A 15440-nucleotide genomic window follows, 5' to 3' on the forward strand; every position below is an offset into this window, starting at 1 on the left:
AAAACCAAGTCTGACACTAGTTAAAGGTGGTAAAGACAGATTTCATTCAGTATTACTGAAGGAGGGGAAATGGACTTAAGTATCTAGTGAACTAGGCTCAACTCTGATCCATGTAGAAGCGACTGGGAGTTTAAAAGGCAGAATTTGGAGGAATGAGTAGAGGCTCGAACAGAGACAGGGAAGTGGAAAATTACAAAAAGCAGGTAGGTTGGTCAGTGTTATTCGGCCATCTGGGTTTGCTAACTGGTGCTTATTGAAGTTAGGCTCCTACCCTCCTACAGAGACTGGGAGACAGGAGTCCAGTCCTTCCTGATGATGACATTTCAGCAGAATGGCTTTTAGGTCCTTGAGAAAGACACTCCTGCATTGTAGGAGATACTTGTAAATCTCAAAGAGACAGAAGAAGGATTCACAATTGTAAGTTTTTAACAAAAATGCTTTAAGAAAAGGGAAGACAGGGCCTCTCAGGTTATTGGATGGAAAAAAACCCTGTAAATTCTATTGGGAGCCTTGAATTTTTTTCAGACAAGAACTCAAGGGGGCTGGGTCATCCCAGGGACATGGCCTTACGCTGCAGGAAGCCATGTTAGAAGTGTGGTGGGGTGGACGGAATTGTTTGAGCCGAAAGTTTTTTTATTGTGTTAATCCTCACCTGAATATTGTTCCATTGATTCTTAAAGAGAGTGGAAGGGAGGGGGAGAGGCAGAGAGAGAGAAACATTGATGTGAAAGAGACACATTGATTGGTTGCCTCCTGCACACATCCTGACTGGGGCTGGGGTTTGAGCCTGCAACCAAAATATGTGCCCTGGACTGGAATCGAACCCAGGATCCTTTGGTCCAAGGGCCAACGCTCTATCCTCTGAGTCAAACTGGCCAGGGCGAAAGTTGCAGTGCTTACAGGCCAATATTGAAGCCTTGTTTGGAAGGAGGCTCAGAGGAGCTGACTAAAGTATGGTCAAGGAAGGACTGTCATTTCCTTGGCCAGAATTGCATTATCAGTCCCCAATCAACCAAACCACCAAAAGCTCTTTTGTGGCAAAAGAATTTTAACATTCCATTATTAGTTTAGAGTCTGACCTTGGACTCATCAAGATCCATCTTCTGGAGCTGGGAAGGGCATTTTCTCTGAGCCCAAGACTGGGAGGAAGGTGACAAAATCATGGTTCCATGGGCAGGAAGAAGGGGATGAAGAGTGGTTTGGGGTCTATACTGGGTTCCTGTGCCAACTCCCCAGCTCTGATGATGGGTAGAGGGACAATTATTGTCCATCTTAACCATAGTCTTGCTCCATAGAAATGCCAGATGGAGAAAAATTGGTCTGAAGAATATAATTTGTTTAGCTCCCTCAGAGACAGCCCAGTATACCTTGAAAAGCATAGAGTGATGGGATAAGAAAGTTTCTTGCCCTGGCCAGATGGCTCAGTTTTTTGGAGTGTCATTCTGTACACCAAAAAAGGTTGTGAGTTCAATTCCCAGTCATGGCACATATCTAGGTTGTGGGTTTGATCCCCAATTAAGGTATGTACTGGAGGCAAACAATCAATGTTTTACTCTCACATTGATCTCTCTCTCTCTAATCCTTGGGTGAAGATTAGAAAAAAAGAAAGTTTCTCTTTTTTATTTAAAAAATGTATTTTTATTGATTTTAGAGAGGAAGGGAGAGCTAGAAACATCAATGATGAGAGAGAATCATTGATAGGCTGCCTCCTGCACGCCCCCTATGGGGATCCTGCAACCTGGGCATGTGCCCTGACCAGGAATCAAACCCGTGACCTTTTGGTTCATAGGTCGATGCTCAACCACTGAGTCACGCTGGCCGGGCTCTTTTCTATTTTTGACCATGGAGATGGTGGTTTGGCAGAACAGCAACATAGTGGTTACAAGTCCCTGAAACAAGGATGAAGTTATTGAATCTGGGTCTTGGTTACAAATCAGATAACCCACAGGGCTCACTTCGAACTTACTTCACTCTCCTCACTCCCAATATCCTGCCATAATAACTGCAGATAAGCCTAGAGATCACTTGGTTTTGCCTCAGAAAGGTGGTATTTTCAGACAGAAATCAGAATCTAAGTGATAGAGTGGAGGGAGGAGTGGAATACTAACCAGAGGGTTTTCTTAAGCAAAATACTACAGGTTTCCTAACACATATTTCTTTGAAAAGTGAATTATATTTTATCTGCATCAGGAGAGCTTGATATTTAAAAGCATCTTATACTCACCCTTTATGGAAATGGAAGTAAACAATTTTGTGACTCATAACTCCATTTGGTATACTAAGGAGTCTAGATACCAGACGTATCTGAACAATTGCAGAATTATTCTAAAACATTTTAAAAATAAATAAGTAATCAAAACAATTGAAGCACAGTTTGCTGTTGTGGGTGGTGTGCGGTGATTGTGTGGAGTACTGGGCTGGGAGTGACAAGTGGTGAAGGCTAGGTGGCCAGTCTGCATGCGGAAAGCAGAGAGGCAGATGGCAATGGACATTTACAGGGCTATCATCGAAGTCTCATGGGCGACACGTGCATCAAGACTGTCTGGGTCCCGTCCGGCCAGCATGGCTCAGTGGTTGAGCATCGACCTATGGACCAGGAGGTCACGGTTTGATTCCCGGTCAGGGCATATGCCTGGGTTGCGGGGTTAATCCCCTTTGTAGGGCATGTAGGAGGCAGCTGATCAACGATTCTCTCTCATCGTTGATGTTTCTCGCTCTCCCTCTCCCTTCCTCTCTGAAATCAATAAAAATATATTTAAAAAAGACTGTCTGGTCCCTTATATGTTTTCATTTATAACAGTGGTTTTAGAGTGTTGGATTATAATTGGGCAAATATATTTTATATATCCCATTCAATAATTTGTATCATGGAAACATAAACAAAACATTTCAAAACAAAAACATTTGGGTTGGATGAAGTCTTTTATGAATGCTGTGTTTGCTTGGAGTCAGAATATCCAAATTCTGATGACTTAGAGTAGGTCAGAAAATGGGCATTCTATTATAGTATTTATTTTCTTTTAAAAAAAATTTTTTTTATTGATTTTTTACAGAGAGGAAGGGAGAGGGATAGAGAATTAGAAACATCTATGAGAGAGAAACATTGATCAGCTGTCTCCTGCACACCCCCCACCGGGGATGTGCCCACAACCAAAGTACATGCCCTTGACCGGAATAGAACCTAGTACTCTTCAGTCTGCAGGCCGATACTCTATCCACTGGGCCAAGCCGGTCAGGGCACAGTATTTATTTTCTAAGTGAAGATCTTCAGACATTACATAGCATGATTTTCCCGCACTAGACTAGAGATCAGCAATTGGACCCACAGGCCACATCTTGTCAGCTGGTCGCATCCAGACCACTGTTTATTTTTGTATGGCCCCCAGCTAAGTAGGGTTTTTACATTAAAAAAATTTTTTTTGAGACTCATGAGAATTGTGTGCAATTCAAATTTCAGTGTGTGTACGTCGATCAGGCTTTCTGGGCTCGCAGCTGGGTGGCCATTGCCTATGCGTGAGGCTCTTTCTGGGCCCGGTGCCCTGGATGAGGGGCTGTCAGAGGCCATGTGGCCTGCAAAGCTGAACGTATTTACTAACTGGCTCTTTCCCCAAAACACTTGCTGACTTGCGCTAGACTCTTTCAATGGTTTCTGTTATTCTTCTTTTCCCACATAGGAGGTCCTTTCTCTGGGGGTCAGTCCTTCTGAACGCCTGTGAGCTCCCTGAGGCTTTTCGGAGCCACAGTCCCACAGGGCTAAAACCTGAGTGAGGGGGAACAGGGGCAGGGTGGAGGTGGGCAAAAGGGGTGGGGACTGGGGAACATCTATAATAGCATCAACAATTAAAAATTACTTAAAAAACAAACCACCTGAGTGAGCCATGCGCTTAGCTCCTTATCCCTCAAGCCAGCATGAGGCTCGGGAGAGGCTCCCTGCCCACGTTTACACAGTAGGTGCTGAGGTGCAGACTAGTAACTGCTCCATGGTATGCCTGTGAGAAGGCGATCAACCACGTTCTATTTTCCTCTCGCTTCAGTCCAAATCAGTACTTTACTTGCATGTGTACATTTTAATCTTTTTCTTTTACTTCTTCAGTATTCCCCACATATGTACTCCTTAGGGACATGATGAGATGGGATAAGGGTGAGCAGAGGGATTATCATTCGGATCAGAGGTGCAGCGTGCACACAGTGCAGAGGTTGCATGGACAAGAACTTGCTGCACTCTGTAGAGGTTGGGGTTAAGAACCATCATCAGGGATGGCTTTGAGGAGGTCATACCTGACTTGGGCTCTCAAAGAAGACAAAGGACACTGGATATGCAATGGCACCAAGTCATAAAACACTTATTTAAAGTCTATGCATTTATAGACTTTAAATAAGTTTAACATTGCTAAAGAATACATTTCAAGATGTGTTAGAGGGAAGGAAAAGGAATAGCTAGAAAGATAGTCAGGAACTCGAGTATAAAGAGATGGCCTGGGCCCAGCCAATGTGGCTCAGTGGTGGAGTGTCAACCTAAGAACCAGGAGGTCACAGTTCGATTCCCAGTCAGGCACATGCTTGGGTTTTGAGCGCCATTCCCAGTGAGGTTCATGCAGGAGGCAGCTGATCAATGATTCTCTCTCATCATTGATGTTTCTATCTCTCTCTCCCTTCTCTGAAATCAATATCCTATCTAATAAAAGAATAATATGCAAATTGACCATCACTCCAACATACAAGATGGCTGCCCCCATGTGGTCAAAGATGACTGCCCCCATGTGGACACAAGATGGCCACTACAAGATGGCCAGCAGGGGAGGGCAGTTGGGAGGGACCAGGCCAGCAGGGGAGGGCAGTTGGGGGCGATCAAGCCTGCAGGGGAGGGCAGTTAGGGGTGACCAGGCCGGCAGAGGAGGGAAGTTGAGGGCGACTGGGCCTGCAGGGAAGGGCAGTTGGGGGCGACCCAGGCCTGCAGGGGAGAGCAGTTGGGGGGACCAGGCCTGCAGGGGAGGGCAGTTAGGGGCAAACAGGCTGGCAGGGGAGCAGTTAGGCATCAATCAGGCTGGCAGGGGAGTGATTAGGGGGTGATCAGGTTGGCAGGCAGAAGCGGTTAGGGGCAATCAGGAAGGCAGGCAGGCGAGCAGTTGGGAGCCAGCAGTCCTGGATTGTGAGAGGGATGTCCAGGTAGGATCAGGCCTAAATGGGCAGTCGGACATCCCTCGAGGGGTCCCAGATTGGAGAGGGTGCAGGCTGGGCTGAGGGACACACCTTCTCCTCCCCCACCCCCCCATGCACGAATTTCGTGCACCGGGCCTCTAGTATGTATATATAAAAGATGGCACAGGCTAGTTTAGTGCTTCATCCAGCTGATGCCATCAAAACATTTCAAGCAAGAGATGAATAATCTTGGTTCTGTTTCTAACTAGTTCTCTAAGTGCAGCTGAGGATACTTATTGCGTCTCAGGGTAGGGTTAGCCAAATGTCTGTGTCAGTAGTAATTATTGTTGAGTTTGGGGATTGTCCTAATTCATTACTTCATTAAGTAATTCATTCAACTAATATTTATTGAGGGCCCACTTTGTGCTGGGGACTGTTCTAGAAACCAAGGACAGAGCAGTGAGCTAAATAAAGCCTTTCCCCCCTGGGGCTCACACCCTAACTTGCTATTTTGGGCTGTTCATTGTTTGACTACATAGAAGGTTGGAGAAGGACCACACGGGCCTGTTTTTTGGTTTTGCTGGATTTTAGCACATGCATTTTGGCTCTGATCTCCGTGTGGCCTCAAGAAGTCATTTCCTATTTTGTACCTGTGTTTCTTTATCTGTCAAATGGGCGTAATTATGGCCATGTTTGGTGAAAACAGCAGGAGACTAAATCAGATGTTGTGTAGATGGGGGTCGAATTAAAAAGAGGAGTTCTCAAGAGAACACAAGGTATCCATTCTTTATTCAGTCTTGGCTTAAACCATTTTTGGCGATGGCTTGCACAAAGAACATTTTAGATCCAAACAGATGTTTCACAAAATTATGAAAGTGATGCCCTGATACTCTGTCTATTATATCCTGCTTTATTTACAAATGTTGGTAGAGACCTGCTACAGTGATTTCATAGTCCACTGCACCTGGATCACACACAGCCCCTGGGCTAAGAAAAACTGCCTTAAGTTGAACATTCCTTGCCAGCAGGGTTTTAAACATTATTTCTCCCATTTCTCACTGAGTACTTGTTGATGGATTGTTTCAGCCTCTACTTGGCCTTTTATAACCTAACCAACTGTTCACAAACTGAGCCATGGGTCACTCAGTCTGTATTACCAGGAAACCAGTCATACATACCCCCTGTACTCTGTGCATGAGGTGACCCTAGCTGCCCTGTCATAGTCATTCCTGTTGAGCATTAAATAGAGTCAGATGTGGTGGGTGGGAAGTCATCCATCCCCCCTCATCTCTCTCCCTCCCCCAATTCCTTCCACAAGGTCTTGCTGTCAGCTCTGAATAAATGATCATGATGGGACACCTTTCCCCAGGGAGAACCACAAGTCTGAGCGTGTGCAGCCAGTTCTGGTTGGGGTGCATGGGCTCCTCTAAAGAAGGGTGAGAAGGTGGTAGGTTTAGAAATGTTTGTCTTCCTATTCTAATATTGTACAGAAAAGCCAGGATAAGGGGGAAAATGACAATCAAATGCATATTTTTCTAGGGTTCGCCAACTCCAACATGTTAAAGCATTTCACATTGTTTGTTTTGATAGAGAACACTTCTCCTTCTGCTGGTTGCCCCGGAGCTGATCTCACTCCTAATGACTAGAATCTGAGGGCGATGGAGGATTGCCTTCCTTTAGATTCTGGCTTAGTGTCTCAGCAGAGCTGTGCTCCTTCTTTATTCTCAATTGAAACAACCTGACTCCTCAGGTTGATTCTCTCTCGCTCTTAAATATGCTAGTACACTGCTTCAGGCTTCCTGGGGTGCTTTGGAGAGAGTTTTCTGTTAGATTGAACTCTGAGGCCTGAGGCCCTATTGATCATATTTAGTTTATTTATTCATCCCACAAGTCTTTTTTCTCTCCTTCCCTATTTCACTAACTGGTGTCTTGATCCTCCAGAGTTGGAGTGCAAGGAATTGGGGGAGGAGAGGTGAGTGCAGTAAGAAAGGTCTTACTTAATTGGTACTATATGAAACTGGATTAGTGCTTTTTCTGGGCCAGACTACATGTTTTTTTTTTTTTAATAGTTTACTTTTCAATTACATATGTCATACAATATTATTTTACTCTCAGGTGTATAGTATAATAATTATACCTATATATATATGTAAAAGCCCGTGGCCAGAACGCTGTAATGCTGTGATCTATCCTGGTAAAGGTCTCATGTGCACTTGGAAAAAAATTATATTCTGATGCTTTGGGCTGAAATATCTTAAAAATATCAACTAAGCCCATCTGCTCTAATGTGTCATTTAAGGCCACTGTTTCATTGTTGATTTTCTGTCTGGATGAGCTATCCATTGATGTCAATGGGGTGTTAAAGTCCACCATTATTATTGTACTACTGATGAGAGAGAACCACTGATTGGCTACCTCTTGCACAAACCCTACTGGGGATTGAGCCTGCAACCAGGGCATGTGCTCTGACCTGTAATCGAACTGTGACCTCCTGGTTCATGGGTCAGTACTCAACCACTGAGACACACTGGCTAGGCTACCCCAGCTTTTTTTCATTTCCATATGCATGAAATATGTTTCCTATCCCTTTACTTTCAGTCTGAATGTGTCTTTCTATCTGAATTTGGTCTCTTGTAGTCAGCATAGATATGGATCTTGTTTTCTTACCCATTCAGCCACCCTATGTCTTTGATTGGAGCATTTAGTCCATTTGCAATTAAAGTTATTATTGATAGGTATGTAGTTATTGCCATTTTATTCATTGTTTTCTGATTGTTTTTGTAGTTCTCTGTTCCTTTCTTATTCTATTGCTCTGTTCTCATGTTAATTTTGATTACTTTCTTTAATGTTTTGTTTGGCTTCCTTTCTCTTTATTTCTTGTATAGCACTTGCAAATTTTTGGTTTGTGGTTATTATGTGCTTCATATATACCAAGTTATGTTTATGGCATTCTATTTTAAGTTGATGGTTAAGTTCAAACACATTCTAAAATCACTATGGTTTTTACGCAACTCTGCCATGTTTATGTTGTTGTCATTATTTTTTATTTCTTTTGTGTGTGTGTTTTTGTGTCCCTTAATCTATTGATGTAATTACTTATGATCTTCCTCCTTTTGCCTTTTAACCTTTTAACTAGCTTTATAGTTGTTTGATCCTGCTTTTACTAAGTGTTTGCTCACAGATATCTGGGAATCTGGTATATGCAATGAACCCTCTCTCAGAAAAATACATTTATGTACGTACTATACTTTCATTCATTGTCTGAAGCCCACTCACAAACAACAGGGGTTAGAGATGAGTAATTCCTACTTAGGGATCAGAGACTCAAGATGTTCCCTAAATGCAGCATCTCCCCGTCCTCCCACTGGACAACGTTAGATAAACCCTGTCATGTTCACAGATTCCCCTTTGCAGAATTCCATCAGCTGCTCCCTGTTGTTGATCAAATTTTTCTTCAGAACTGGTAATGCCAAAGGTTAGACTATGGGCTCTTTATCCTTCAATTCTGCCATATTTCGATTTAGTGCCAGGAGACAAGGGAGAGGGGTAAATTGTCTTATGTACACTTGACTCATAGTCTTACTTAGCTTAACCCTCACCACCAATATAGGAAGTAAATGGGATTTTACATTGAGGATCTAAGAGGTGAAGTGATTGGACAGTCATGCAACTAGTTGGTGGTTGAGTAGTATTCAAACTCAGATGAGTCTGACCCCAGACCATCTGTTATTTTTGCTATACCAAAAGCCTCACACTGCTTTTTCCCCTTTGACTAGGGAAACACCCTGACCCTAAAGTGACTTCTGGAGATATCTAAGCTCATCCATTTTGTGGATTTTATTAGTGTAACTCTCAAAGGGTCATGCGATTTTGAAGTCCTTGCAGACCATTTTATTGTGGTCTCCTGAGTACCAATCATGTATTTGAAATGCAACCATTATCTCCCCATCACATTTCCCAACTATAAAATGTCATTCCCAGGAGAAATAGTAAACTTGGGCTTGGTTTAGGGAAAAAACCATTTCAATTACTCTTTTTCCAGATGCCTTATTTTTCTTTTTGCATCATTGCTTCTGTAACTGAAATAGTCTGATGTATTTTGAGCTATTTCCTTTTCCATGTAAAACATCTGCCAATAGGGTCCTGTACGTTGTTAGAAAAATCAAAGTGTTCAGATATTTAGGTCTGAGGTATTAACTCAAAAGTAAAATCAGAAATGGAAAGATCAGTCTCTCTTCCACAGAAAAATTATTGCATGGCAGCAGAGATTTATTTAAAGGTCAAGAGGGCAGGGGATTAAGGGAATGGATGAGAACATAGTTAAAGTTACAAATCATTACTTTTCTCATCCATTAAACAAACATTTATTAAGCAACCATGGGAGACAGAGTGGCTGGGTAAGGAAAGAGGTGAGTAGAGAAGTAAATGGATACTTTCAGAGAAACCAGAAGATCAGGAGATTAGAAACTTCAGGTGGTTGAGGACCAAGAAAGGAAGTGAGGACATGAGGCCCTGGAATGGGCATTAATCCACCCTGGCAAGGTTTATCTTATTGTTCAAGGCTTCCAACCGTCTTTGATGAACTGTGCTAGTATCTAGCAACCTATGTGCTAAGGAAATTCTTAGGATCAGCCAATTAGTTAACGTTTTTATTAAATCATTGGCTATATAAAGTTATTCTTTTGTCACTCTTAATAGGATTGACCAGGCTTTTATTTCATCATCCTCTTAGGGAATTATGATTTGGTCAGAATCTCTGCTGCCATGCAATAATTTTTCTGTGGAAGAGAGACTGATCTTTCCAGAGTGTCTAATTTATTCTTAGAGGTCACCTGATATCTGGGTAGAATTGATCTACTTTTAACATTTTTTACAAACTAATCTTCATCATAAAATATAAAGCTTTCTTCTTATGCAGCTTAAAAGTACTACTGGTCAGATGAGCTAGACAGTTAAGCTCTTGGCTAGGAATTTACCTTACTTGGAAGGACCTCTTTTTTATCGGAATAGGGAGATTAGAGGACACAGATACACTTAAGGAATGGGGAAGAAAGCTGAGGAGTCCTTCTCTCTCTGTACACATGTAGAAGCTTTTATTTCTTTATATAGTAGGAAACAGTTGTCTGCCAAGAGTGAAAAGGGCGATTAAGGAAAAGAGGGGATTTGAGGAGAGTGTTTAAAGCTGGAAGTTGCTGTTGCAAGGAATAGGAAGAGAGTTGACTTGAGACACATAAAGGAATGACACAGCAGAGTTGAAGTTGGAGATGCTGAATTTGTAGTGGAAATAATCTCAAGGGTAGGAGAAGGGTATATAGACTATTGCTTAGATCTGTGGCTGGTGTATCATTGAGTGTATTTATTTAAAGGTCAAGAGGGCAGGGGATTAAGGGAATGGATGAGAACATAGTTAAAGTTACAAATCATTACTTTTCTCATCCATTAAACAAACATTTATTAAGCAACCATGGGAGACAGAGTGGCTGGGTAAGGAAAGAGGTGAGTAGAGAAGTAAATGGATACTTTCAGAGAAACCAGAGGATCAGGAGATTAGAAACTTCAGGTGGTTGAGGACCAACAAAGGAAGTGAGGACATGAGAAACTGGAATGATTGTAATGGAAGCCAATATTTGAATAGCTCTCTGTGTAAGCAATGCATTATTCTAGATTCTTTGCACACATTAACTCATTTAATTCTTATAGTAATCTTATGAGAAAGGACTATTGTTATTCACATTTAAAAAATATGTTTTTATTGATTTCAGAGACAAGATGGGAGAGGGAGAGAGGAATACAAACATCAGTGATGAAGGAGACTCATTGGTCAGCTGCCTCCTGCATGCCCCCCTAATGAGGATGGAGCTTGCAACCCAGGCATGTACCTTGACTGTGAATTGAACCATGGCCTCCTGGCTCATAGGTTGATACTCAACCACTGACCCACACTGGCCGGGCAAGTTACTCACACTTAAAAAAATATTTTTATTGTGAGGAAGGGAGCGGGAGAGATAGAAACATCAATGATGAGAGAGAATCATTGATTAGTTGCCTCCTGCATGCCCCTTACTGGGTATCGATCCCACAACCTGGGCATGTGCCTTTGACTGGAACTGAACCTGGGACCTTTCTGTCTGCAGGCTGATGCTCTATCCACTGAGCCAAACCAGCTAGGACTATTCACATTTTATTAGCATGGAAAGGTTGAATAACTTGTTCAAGGTCTCCCCTTGCCCAAGGTCTCCCACTAGGGCAGGGAAGATCTGGGATTTGAACCCAGGCAGTCTGACATTAAAGCTTAAGCTTTCCACACTGTACCATATTGCCTTTAGGGCATTGGAGGTGGAGTGGTTCCATGTGATAACCCAGTATTGGAAATATCTACAGGAGAAAGTAGCTAAAGCCAGGTGAGGGTAAAGGTCACTGGAGGCAAGACTGGTGGATTCATTATCCATGTGATTACTGATGCCACATTTGGAATAATGGCAGGACTGTAGGGAGAGAAAACTGTGTGCTGAAGCAAAAAGCATTCACATATGTAGGCTGGTGATTAGAAGGCTAGTCAATGGCAAAATGAAGAGGTGGAGATGGTGATGTAATTAGATGACATGAGTCCCATAGCTCCAGGTTATTGTATGTTAGTGGAGGAGAAATAGTGTGGAAATGCTATTGTTGGGGGAGGAAAATGCTAACCCCTCTTCCCAACCCTGAAGCCTATAGGACTGGGAAGCTGTGCTCTTGGGGAAGAGCCAAGCTTCAGCTAAGTAGGCAGATGGAAGGAGAATTCTCCATGTGAATTGAAGATGTTTGGGGATTTATTTTCTATACTGCAGAGTTCTAGAAATTTGGGAGGGAGATTTGGGGAGCCTATATCAGAGGCATAAGAACATAGAGGAATTTGGAATGAGAGTAGGGCAAAGATGGGAGATTGAAGGAGCCAACATTTTTGGTGATGACTGAGACACCGGCAGAATGTTTGCCTTCAAGTTTCCGTGTAGGGCCCTGGTATAAAGTTGCATGGGCCTCTGTGTTGGTCAAGGTCCTAGGTAGTGGCCATTGTCTAAGCCTTAAGACTCTAAGGGGACCAGGTGGACCTTCCATTTGAGCCAGGCCAGTGGATGTGCTTTCCACAAGACCATATATATTCCCCTAGCCACTATGACAAGCTATGAATGGACTTATTCTGAGTCAATCCCCATCCCCACCCAATAGGGATTTTTAACTGTTTCTGTGCCATAAAACTCTTTGATAGTCTGGTGAAGCTTATGGACCACCTTTCACAATAATGTTTTTAAATGAATAAGAATCTACAAGGGAAACTAGGTCATCAGAATATAAAAAATTTGTGATATAAAAATATACTCTATTAACACTTTACAGTATAAAATAAGAACTATCAGCAGATCTAATACCTGTTATAATTTCAAAATAATGGTGAGCATAAGTAATATGTTAAGATATAATATGAGATGAAGATATCTGTGATATCTACCGGTGATAAATGTCAGGAACTGCTAATACTGCTGTGACTTGTTGATCACATGCATAACAGAAGGAAATGGTATTTTTCAATTAGAAATGAGTGAAAATAAATATGTAATATTTTCCCACCCAAATCCACATAGTCTCCGAATTCTACCCACAGCTCTTTGGGTGGTAGGGACCCCAGGTTATGAACCCCTACATAGAGGAAACACTCACATAGGACCTAATTCTTGATATATGCATGGTTTAGAATTTCCAATTTTCCCCCATTCCACTATATCTAGTAAATAATTAGTTAGAAACTAATTACTCATAAAGGTTTGTGAATACAGTATGCTTGTCAGGGCTTTAAATCAGTTTGTGCCTCTCACTGCATAGAGTGTGATTTGGACCAGAGCTTGGGACAGACTTGTGTCATTGAAGTTCTCACTGAGGCTTCACTCTAAAGAGCCCACCTGGCTCTGTGCTCCTGATCTCCTTGAATGGACTTGCTCAACATCAGCACCGTGGACATGTGGGGATGGAAAATTCCTTGTGGGGGGCTGTCCTGTGCATTGTGGGCTGTATCACAGCATCCCTGACCTCTGTTCACTGATGGCAGTAGCATATACCCTAAGTCATGTCAAACAAAATGCTTCCAAACAATGTCAAATATTCCCTGGGGGTAGAGTGGCCCCCATCTGAGAACCATTGCTCTAGGACATGGTTTCAGCTGTTAACCCAGGAGCAGCAGCCACATCACTATTGTTCACTATTCTGCCCACATCAAAATGACATTCCACCCCCTTAATGTCATATTGACCTATTACTAGCAATGCAGAAAAATGTTTACAAATGAAGAGGAACTCTTCACAGATATTTACATTACGATTCATAACAGTAGCAAAATTACAGTTATGAAGTAGCAACGAAAATAATTTTATGGTTGGGGGTCACCACAACATGAGGAACTGTATTAAAGGGTCACGGCATTAGAAAGGTTGAGAACCACTGCTTTAATTGGATGGTCTCAGTTGGTCTGGATCCTTGCTGTATCAGTCAGGGTTCTCTATATAGGTTCTCCAGAGAAACAGAAATAGAAATAGTTCTAAATTTTGTATTTCTAAAAATGTCTATATTTCTAAAGAAAGTCTACTTATAAGGGATTGACCTGCACAATCTGCTGTCTGCAAGCTGGAGGAAAGCTGGTGGTGTAGTTCAGTCCCAACCCAAAGGCCTGAGAACCAGGGGAGGTGATGGTGTAAGTTGGATCTGAGCCTGAAGGTCTGAGAATTGAGGGGACCAATGTGTAAGTCCTGGTTTGAGTCCGAAGGCCAAGAACCAGGAGAGCTGATGTCTGAGGGTAGGAGAAGGTGGGTGTCCCAGCTCCAGCAGAGAGTGAGAACTTGCCCTTCCTTCATCTTTTTGTTCTATGGGCCCTCAAAGGATTGGATGAGGCTTGTGCACAGTTGTGAGGGTAGATCTTTAGTCAGTCTGCTGATTCAAATGCTGATCTTTTCTAGAAACACCCTCACAGACACATGCAGAAATTTTTTATCAGCGATCTGGGCATCCCTTAGCCCAGTCAAGTTAACACAGAAGATTACCCATCACACTCATTGAGGTCATCCAGGTGGCTGCAAAGCTGTTTTTGTTTTCTTTTGAGTGTGTCAAAGAAGCTGCGTGTGATAGAACCCTATCTGTCCCCTCATTTTGGATGTTGGAATGTCTTCATTGGAATAAGAGCTCTTTGTTGCATCAGAGCCACTGTTAGGGGATGACTGAACTACACAATTGTTGCTCCAGCGATGAAGTGATGGTCAGAGAACAGAATACCTGGATACTTTCCACTGCACTGCTCCAGGGCTCCTGTGCAGAATGCCTCCTGCAGGGAGGCAGATCAGGTGACTTGGGTGAATGTTAAGACTCAGCTGTTGGTATAAATTATGTACCTCAAAAAGGAATTCCAGAGGGAGGCTACTGAGATTATTCAACCTCCCTTATTGAAGAGGCAAGTTTTTTTTTTTTTTGGGGGGGGTGGTTCAACTTGTTCTTTTTAAAAAAATTTTATTAAATTGATTGGGATGACATTGGTCAACATGAACATATAGGTTTCATGTGTGGGTTTCTATGTTATAAGATCTGTATATTGCACCATGTGCCCACCGCCCAAAGTCAAATCTCCTGTCACCATATATTACAACTCCCTTCTCCCCACTCCCTCAACCCTCTGGCAACCACCACACTGCTGTTTGTGTTCATGAGTTTCAGTTTTATATCCCACATATGAGTGAAATCATATGGTTCTTAGCTTTTTCTGAATGACTTATTTCACTTAGCATAATATTCTCAAGGTCCATCCATGTTGTTGCAAAAGGCAGTATTTTATTCTTTCTTATGGCTGAGTAGTATTCCATTGTGTTTATGTGCCACATTTTCTTTATCCAGTCCTCTATCATGGGACACTTTGGTTGTTTCCATGTCTTGGCCACTGTGAATAATGCTGCAATGAACATAGGGGTGCATATATCTTTGTGAATACATGATTTCGAGTTTTTCATGTATATACCCAGGAGTGGGATTGCTGGGTCATACAGTAGCTCTATTCTTAATTTTTTGAGGAATTGCCAGACTGCTTTCCATAGCCGTTGTTTCAGGCTACAATCTCACAGCAGTGAATGAGGGTTACCTTTTCCCCACAACCTCTCCAACACTTGTTATTACTTGTCTTGTTGATAATGGCCACTCTAACAGGTGTGAGATGGTATCTCATTGTAGTTTTGATTTGCATTTCCCTAATTGCCAGTGAAGTTGAACAACTTTTCATATATCTATTGGCTGTT

General features: G+C 42.4%; 1 protein-coding gene across 1 annotated transcript in view; it reads left to right on the forward strand.

The window, feature by feature from the left end:
- The window catches only part of CCDC3 (coiled-coil domain containing 3), a 113685-nt gene that overhangs the window by 54175 nt on the left and 44070 nt on the right, over positions 1 to 15440 (forward strand). The window lies entirely within an intron of this gene.

Source organism: Eptesicus fuscus, chromosome 5 (assembly GCF_027574615.1).
Source record: "Eptesicus fuscus isolate TK198812 chromosome 5, DD_ASM_mEF_20220401, whole genome shotgun sequence".
Taxonomy (NCBI): domain Eukaryota; kingdom Metazoa; phylum Chordata; class Mammalia; order Chiroptera; family Vespertilionidae; genus Eptesicus; species Eptesicus fuscus.